Source organism: Xenopus laevis, chromosome 7L (assembly GCF_017654675.1).
Source record: "Xenopus laevis strain J_2021 chromosome 7L, Xenopus_laevis_v10.1, whole genome shotgun sequence".
Lineage (NCBI taxonomy): Eukaryota > Metazoa > Chordata > Amphibia > Anura > Pipidae > Xenopus > Xenopus laevis.
Window position 1 is genome coordinate 7437044 of NC_054383.1, and position 9549 is coordinate 7446592.

A 9549-nucleotide genomic window follows, 5' to 3' on the forward strand; every position below is an offset into this window, starting at 1 on the left:
AAAGATATTGCTAGGAAATGACATAAATATTACTGCTATTAATTTCAGTGCCAAGACCTATTTGTAATTGAATAATATTAATGTTATTACTGCTACTATATGCTACAAATAATTACAGTCTGAAGACACATTGCCGATTTTATTTATTAATATGCAATATTTCTGCTTATTCATTTAACATTTAGACACATTTAATGTAGAGCAGAATTAAAATGCACAAAATTAGAGCAATATATATATATATATATTTCTACCAGCGTAAGACCTGTGAGTGTGACTACTTTACATCAGATGTATATATATATATATATATATATATGATATACACATACATACATTTAAGGACTTAAAAAATAAAAAATTGATTTATTTAAAAATATATGACCATATATATATATATATATATATATATATATATATATATATATATATATACTTTTATTATTTTATTTTTATATATTTGTTTACTCTTTCTTTTAATCCAATCCTCATAAACTGATCCATAGAAATGTGGTATAACCCGTGATGACGACGATTTCTGTGATTGCTGGCGCTTCTTTATACTGAAGGTGCAAGTGTATTGTTTGTAATATATAAATAAATAGAAGCCCGCACGCTATCTGTTTAACACACCATTTGTTTGTTGTAAGGAGACGTTATATTAGCAGGGCTGTGATTAGTGGGACAGGTCGGTGTCTCTGTGTTTTCTGCTTTCTGATTTCAGCTCCCGGTAAATCCTCTTGAGCTGCATCTGTTGGCCCTGCTGTTATCCGAAGCAAAGCAGATAACAAACCATAACCCTGGGCCTGTCTGTGTCATTCAGCATCTCATACACTGGCAGATTTCTTCATTATTTCTCCTCACTTCATTATTTCTCCTCTAACACTGCACTGGTCCTGCCTGTTGCCCATTAGCTCTGTCCTGTCCATCTTCTGTTTTACAAAGAAAAACCCCTAGTCAGCACTTCACATTAGAGCATTGGTTCCCAACTGTGGGAATTGTGTCTGGAGTCTTTGGGGCTCATCAATAAGGACATTTAAGGTGAGAGTTTGGGCAGAATGCCTATTTTCTCTCCTAGATACACTAAAAAGCCCAGCTTGATGCTCAGTTTTGGTGAGATTTGGGTTGAGCGTGTTTGTTGTACTTGATCAAGTTGATATTCTCGGGTTCTGTTGCTAGATAGGCCAAGACTGCATTGTTTTCCTTTTCATGTAACCTTGTTGTGAGCAAATACAGGACCATAAAGAAAGTCTTGAACTGAAAAAGTCAGAAAACCATTGACTTCATCTCTTGTTATCTACATGGACGTTATCATCTATATACCTTCATCAATCAACTCTTGCCTATTATATTCAAGTCTAATCTCAGCAGTCGATATTGGTCCCTTTCAAAGCTTTAGAAACACATTTTCAGTTGATCTCTGTTCTTGGGGGGTCCAATAAAGGGCAACTTCCTTAGTGTAAGGAATACAACAGCTTAATAGTTGGTTACTGAGTTTGTTTATGTATATACCGAAGCCCTAAAGAACTAGGACTATAGGGCATTAAGGACCAGTATTTCTACACATAACCCTAAGCATAATGGGATGTTAATTGCTTTCTTAATTCAACAACCACACCTATGTGGAAACACCTGCTTTCAGTATCTTTTGCACCCCTTATTTACTTAGGTGTCTCCTTAATTTTGGACGTCACCTAGATGTCCTTCAGGTCCTTATTTTATTTACAGTATTACCTTGCTTTGTGCATAAAGATATGCCTGTATGCATAAGATCTGTGGGGTCTGTGGCTACATTAACAGAAATATACACAGTACAAAAGATTAAGGAGGCACTTGCACCATAGAGCTTGCACTCTAGGTGATCCTTATGAAGGCATGTCCCTATAAGTGTGCTGAACGTACGTCTGTGTGTGTTTTACGTGGGCTGTGTGTATTAAGTGTGTGTGGTGGGGATAAAAGCAGCGAAAGCTACCAGATTATACTAAAGAGATTACACAACAGTAGCAGAATGGGAGAGAGAGGCAAAAAGAGCAGGACGAGAGGGAGCGGCACAGATGGGAGAGATGAGACAGTCAAGTTAGGGGAGTGATATTGCCATGCGAATGAGAGAGACGGCCAAGGAAGGGAGGGGCAACAGTTAGAGACAGTCAATGGAGAGAGGGGCATCATACAAAGACAATCAGGAGAGACCTCACTTAGAGACATTCAGGGGAGAGGCAGTAGAGGGGAATGGGTCTAGGATGAGCAATAAAATGGGAATGTGCAACCTGCAAACCTCCACCTGTGGTTCAATGTCCAGTATTCACTGAGAACTCTTTTGTGCATTCTGGGAGTTGTAGTTCAACAACAGCTGAAGGGCCACAGGATAGAAAGCATGATATGATATTGTAGAACACCAGTTACTTAAGGAATGGTACATAAATTTTATTTGAACGTTCTGGTCAAGGGGCCCGCTCTGAGGCTGGGGGCCAAATGGCCGATATGTGAGGGCTGGAAAGGAATCCAAGGATAGAATGGGAAAACAGGGATAGAAGCCACATTAGGAAACAGGTGAGACTCCATGTGAAATAAAGGGCAGATAGAGCCTGGGGGAATTTGATTATACAAACAGGTAAAATTTTACTAGCAAATCAGCAACAAAAAAAGAGTTTAACCCTTTTTCCTTTACATCTTGAGCTTAGTCGGCCTCCCTCCTATTGTGGCAATAGCTCTCTTAGCAATGGCACCCACCGGGGGGCCTTTCCTTTCCTCACCCTGTCCCTGTGTATTTTATACATGATCATTGGGGTGCGGGTCCCTGTGGGAGGACTGGACTGGACTGGACACCCAGAGAGACAGTCATGGCGACAATATGCAAAATCATAGTGAGAATGAAACTTATGTGTATGATCTGGCACAAATGTCATTTTATTTCCCAGAATGCTGGGCAGCTGGTGGGTGGGAAAAATCAGCAATGAATATTAGGGGGTAATAGAGGTGTTTCATGAGCAAATCATCTTGTATTTCTGAGCCTCTTGTGCTTGTGCCTATGTAGGGAGCTACTTACTAACCATGTGCCCATACTAGAATCTAGTTTTCTAACTGTGACATAAAAAGCAAAGGGACCTAGCGAAGCAACATGCATTACTCTTTTAACACAAAACAGGTATCGGATCTGTTATCCGGAAACCCGTTATCCAGAAAGCTCAGAATTACGGACAAGCTGTCTCCCATAGACTCCATTTTATCCAAATTATTAAATTTTTTAAAAATGATTTCCTTTTTCTGTGTAATAATAAAACAGTCACTTGTACTTGATCCCAACACACCACTTATTCTATAGATATGGGATCCATTATCTAGAAACCTGGTTTCCAGAAAGCTCCGAATTACAGGTTGGCATCTCCCCCATAGACTCCATTTTATCCAAATAATCCACATTTTTAAAATGATTTCCTTTTTCTCTGTAATAATAAAACAGTAGCTTGTACTTGATCCCAACTAAGATATAATTAATCCTTATTGGAAGCAAAACCAGCCTATTGGGTTTATATAATGTTTATATGATTTTCTAGTAGACGTAAGGTATGGTGATCCAAATTAAGGAAAGATCCATTATCCAGAAACCCGGTTTCAAGAAAGCTCCAAATTACGGGATGGCCGTCTCCCATAGACTCCATTTTATTCAAATAACCCAAATTTTAGACTGAAGGTATGAAGATCTAAATTACAGAAAGATCCATTATCTGGAAACCCCCAGGAGCATTCTGGATAACAGGTCCCATACCTGTACTAAAACTTAAGCCCTTTTTATGAAATGCCTGGTGATGGGACAATGGCTTGCACCTATGCTCTAGGCTGGTTCTGAATAACCCAATCTGATTTTGAGGTCAGTCACAAGGCAATATAAATGCAATAAGGCTTATAACCCTCCACAGCCGGGCTTAGCAGGTATCAGTGGAATTTAAATCCAATCAGTTCTGCAATCTGTGCCGCCCTGCTAATTGCATATTTTATAGGGGGGCCTGACGTCTCCCATAGCAGCTGATCTGGTCACCCTTCCCCCCTAAGCGGTCCGGTTCGTCAAACCGGAACGACCACAAGAAACTCAATGCTAGTGAGGGAAATGTTACTTGTGCAAGCGCCCGCAGCTGCACCGAGGTGGTTCTACTGGTTTGGTTTGTCTAAATGTTGGCCGGGCCCCTGGGGTGTGCTCTCATAGCAAATAAACTGTTCTGTTTGCAGAGACGCCTGGTGTCTGGCTCATCCAATCTCAGCTATTATATATATATATATTCAGGTATGTGACCTGTTATTCAGAATGCTCTGGACCTGGGGCATTCCAGATAACAAATCTTTCCATAATTTGGATCTTCATACCATAAGTCTACTAGACAATCGTGTAAGGATTAATTATATCTTAGTTGGGATCAAGTACAAGCTACTGTTTTATTATTACAAAAAAGGAAAAAATTTGATTATTTAGATAAAAACAGAGTATATGGGAGACGGCCTTTCCGTAATTCGGAGCATTCTGGATAATGGGGTTCCAGATAATGGGACCCATACCATTATATATATATATATATATATATATATATATCACCATGCAGGCAGTGGTATAACTGCAGTTTACTGGACCCCAATGCAAAATCATTTTATTGCCCCCTAAACTTTGGGACATTTTTCATAAACATATACTGAAACTGGTGATCAGATATACCCCTGGGCCATCCACTAGTAACATGGCCTGCCCTGCTTCCGTCAACTACAGAAATGAACGAATAAACTGCCATACACTGGCCGGCCCTCCAAGTTATCTGACCAAGGTCTATCAGGACTGGTGGGGAACTGGGAGAAAACATGGTGGATTCTGCTTCCCAAGTCTGACACTGTCTTTGAATAAACATTATTAGCAAACAAAAGCTGGAAAAGTATAAGTGATTGGATCAGAAACATAAAGAAGAAGAGTCAGCTCATTGGCTCATGCACAAGATGGCATTTATAGTATGGGCAGATGAACTGGGATCTCAGAGGATCAGCAAGATGGTCTGTCCAATCTTATCTTTAAGATGACTTAAGGTGGCCATAGACTCAAAGATCCGCTCGTTTGGCGACATCGCCAAACGAGCGGATCTTTCCCCGATATGCCACTAACTGCATGGCTATATGGGGGGTAATTCGAACGTTCGGCCGTATGGCCGAACGATCGAATTACGATGCGCCAAGGGGCTCCGACGGGTCTGTCGGGTAAAAATCCAATCTTCCCGATCGATATCGTAGCCAGATATCGATCGGGAAGACCCGTCGGAAGCCCCCATACACGGGCAGATAAGCTGTCAAATTGGTCCAAACGACCGATATCAGCAGCTTTATCTGCCCGTGTATGGCCACCATTATGTGACCAGGACCTCAATTCCTAACTGTCTTTTCCAAACCTGTGCATGTATGGCCATGTGTATGGGATAATATCTATGGCAGGTGCAAGTAGTTTGAATGGCTAGGCATCAACACGGGGGCTAAGTATATATATATATAATACACAAAAGCCATGAATATCTTGTAAATTATATCTTTATAAACGGTGAGTTCTGATGTCATCAGTTATAAACGGTGAGTTCTGATGTCATTTCTGTCACATGACTCACTGAAACTGATGTATTATAATAAATAAAGTACCACCAGTTGCAAAATATGAGGATATTAGATGTCACCTCGGAGTTCCATGAAATGTATGGTCATGAAACTCCCCGGTAACTGATAATATCCTTATATTTTACAATAGGGGGTACTTTATTCACTATATATATATAAAGTCCTGTAGGGCCACACACCGCCAAACTGTTTTGCCTCGGGTGCAAGGTAAACGGTTTACATAGTGCAAAAAAGACCAGCAACACCGAGATTATTTAGTGAAAAATTGTTCAAGTGTATTAAAATAGCATGAACAGCCAACGTGACGTTTCAGTCCCCTTGAGAAAGGTCCCAGAGGGGGCCGAAACGTCACGTTGGCTGTTCATGCTATTTTAATACACTTGAACAATTTTTCACTAAATAATCTCGGTGTTGCTGGTCTTTTTTGCACTATATATAGATATATATATATCTATATATATGTAAATAAGTATATGGTTACAGATACTCATGGTACGAGGACAAGGGGTAATTGAATGCATGGTGGAGAGCATGTGTCTAGGGCACAACTGATGATGGGAAGCAATTCTGATGACCTGTAGGAAGCAGGTGAGGCTCTAGCTCAATGGTACCAATACTACTTATCCTAATAGGACTCCTTACAGGAGCAGGCTGACAGAAGACCCTTTGAAAACTTTCCTCGGATTGATATTCTGAGCGTCACCAATGGTCCTTTAGCTGTTGTTGAACCACTGTACTCAACACTCCTTGACCACCTTAAAGGAGAAGGAAACCCTAGAAATGAATAGGACTAAAAATGGCATATTTTATATAGTGAACTTATTGCACGAGGCTAAAGTTTGAGCTTGTCAATAGCAGCAATGATCCAGGACTTCAAACTTGTCACAGGGGGTCACCATCTTGGAAAGTGTCTGTGACACTCACATGCTCAGTGGGCTCTGATTGGCTGTTGAGAAGCTAAGCTTAGGGCTCGTCACTAATTATCCAGCAGAAAATGAGCTTCCCTGGCTGTAATATAAGCTGATGCTACAGGTTTGCTGATTATTCAATTCTGATGCTAATTGCACTGGTTTCTGTGCTGCCATGTAGTAATTATCTGTATTAATTACTAATCAGCCTTATATTGTGACATTTCTATTCTATGTGTACTGTATATTGTGAGTGGGTCCCTAAGCTCAGTAAGTGACAGCAGCACAGAGCATGTGCAGTGAATCAGCAGAGAAGAAGATGGGGAGCTACTGGGGCATCTTTGGAGACACAGATCTTTACTGCTAAAGGGCTGTGGTTGCCTTGGGCTGCTACAGAAGCACAAAACATCATGTACAACATTTCTAGCTTTACGTCCTCTAAGCAGTCAGAGGGTGCTGGGAGTTCAACAAATGAAAGATGGCAAGTTTTGAACTACTGTATCATGACTATATCACCAGATTGCTCCTACTACTGTTGATATCACTACCTTGATCTACTGCCACCATATTGCCTTACTAGACCAGCCATCCCCACTCCTCCTACCTACAACGTCTGCTCTGTGATAAGTTGCTGTCCTGTTTTTCACCATCCCTAAGACAGCCCTGAGGGTGAAAGTAATGGGGCAAAAGATGTTCTGTTCATTTGATACCCTGCTGCCAATCACTTTCTAGACTAGTGATCCCCAACCAGTGGCTCGTGAGCAACACGTTCCTCACCAACCCCTTGGATGTTGCTCTCAATGGCCTCACAGCAGGTGCTTATTTTTGAATTTCAGGCTTGGAGGCAAGTTTTGGTTGCGTACTGCCAAACAGAGTCTCCTGTAGGCTGCCAGTCCACATAGGGGCTACCAATAGCCAATCACAAACCTTATTTGACACCCCCAGGAACGTTGTTCACACTTGTCTTGCTCCCCAACTCTTTTTTACATTTGAATGTGGCTCATTGTTCAAAAACGTTGGGGACCCTGTTCTAGACCATTTTAAGGAACTGCCATCTTTAAAGGGCAACTATCCCTGGGACAGTGACAGAGCAGGAGACACCGCAACTCTGACAAGTAGCATTTTATTTGAAAGACAAAGCATTGCCACAAGTTTAAAAGGGAAATGACCGGCTGTAGGGCAGGGTATTGCTTATTCTGAATGTTTGGTATAAATCTGCATTAGTGATGGCACCATCCAACCCAGCCAGCAATATCAGTGGGACAGCCAAGATCTACAGTGTCTTACAAGGCCATGTTCTACATCATACCAAATGTTTGTTTTAATCGAAACTTGCCCTTTAAGTACAAGTGATTGGTTGGTTCCAGCCTTTCTCACACGACATTTTCTCAATGTCTCTATTTCTAGGATGAGACTTCTATGAGGCTAATCTAGCCGGAAGTCCTCTTGTCATCCAGTCAAGGAAAGGTAAAGCGGCTTGAGGGATCTTCACTAATCAGGATATAGGGATCAGAGCAGCATCTATTTGTGGCACTGTGGTACCAGCGTCACCTTCATTCTCCCCCAAGTGGCTCCTGTACCCGGAGTCATATTATCCATAATTAATAGTGACCGACACATGACTGCTAATGTCTGGAAATTATTTTCAGTGGCGCTTTCTGCTTTAAGGAACTCACATTAAAATATCACAGGCTTATAGGGTTTGTACACCTTTAAATTAACTTTTAGTATGATGTAGAGAGTGATATTCTGAGACAATTTGCAATTGGTTTTCATTTTTTCTTATTTGTGTTTTTTGAGTTATTTAGCTTTTTATTCAGTGGCTCCCCAGTTTGCAATTTCAGCAATTTGATTGCTAGGGTCCAAATTACCCTAGCAACCATGCATTGATATGAATAAGAGACTGGAATATGAATAGGAGAGGCCTGAATAGAAAGATGAGTAATAAAAAGTAGCAATAACAATAAATGTGTAGCCTTACAGAGTATTTGTTTGTTTTTAGATGGGGTCAGTGACCCCCATTTGAAAGCTGGAAAGAGTAAGAAGAAGAAGGAAAATAATTTAAAAAAAAAACTATAAAAAAGAAAATATGAAGGCCAACTGAAAAGTTGCTTAGAATTACCCATTATTTCCTATGGGACACAACAGATATGGAAACTGTTATCCAGAATGCTTGGAACCTGGGGGTTTCTGGATAATGGATCTTTCCTTGATTTGGATCTTCATACCTTAAGTCCACTAGAAAACCATGTAAACAAATAAACCCAATAGGCTGGTTTTGCTTCCAATAAGGATTAATTATATCGTAGTTGGGATCAAGTACAAGCGACTGTTTTATTATTACACAGAAAAAGGAAATCATTTTTCAAAATTTGGATTATTCGGATGAAATGGAGTCTATGGGAGATGGCCGTCCCTTAATTCAGAGCTTTCTGGAAACCTGGTTTCTGGATAATGGATCCCATTCCTGTAGAAGGAAGTGTTGTGTAGGGGAAGTGCTCATTGGTGTTTTCTTTGCACTTTTTAATGCAAATTTTAACTAAAGTATCAGCACTTACAGCCCCTGTCTGTATACGGACCATAAAGAGAGCAAGCCTTTCAGGAAAGAAGCAGAGAGATTTGTAATATTTCTGTTTATGAAGGTTTTTGAGCCTTTGCAGAACATAAAATACTGGAAACCAGGGGCACAGTTGTGTTAATTGGGTGAAACTTTGTCAGAGAGAGATCCTGCTGTTTTGTACTGTAGTCTTACAACAGGAGGCCAGGGGAGTTGCCCTTTGTTTTCCAGAAAATATAAAGGGGGTGAAGATACTGTAAGAGACGGGGGTTTGGATAACAGATCCCTGCACATTTCTCCTTTCCCTTTCTCATTGCTGGGCCTGGATGTCTGTTTTCCCCATATAAAGGCATCTCCCTCTGTCTGCCCTGCAGGCTGGATAAACACACAGGTCTCATTATACACAACTTCCTGATATTCTGGCACAGCGGGGACTTATCTCACCTGACT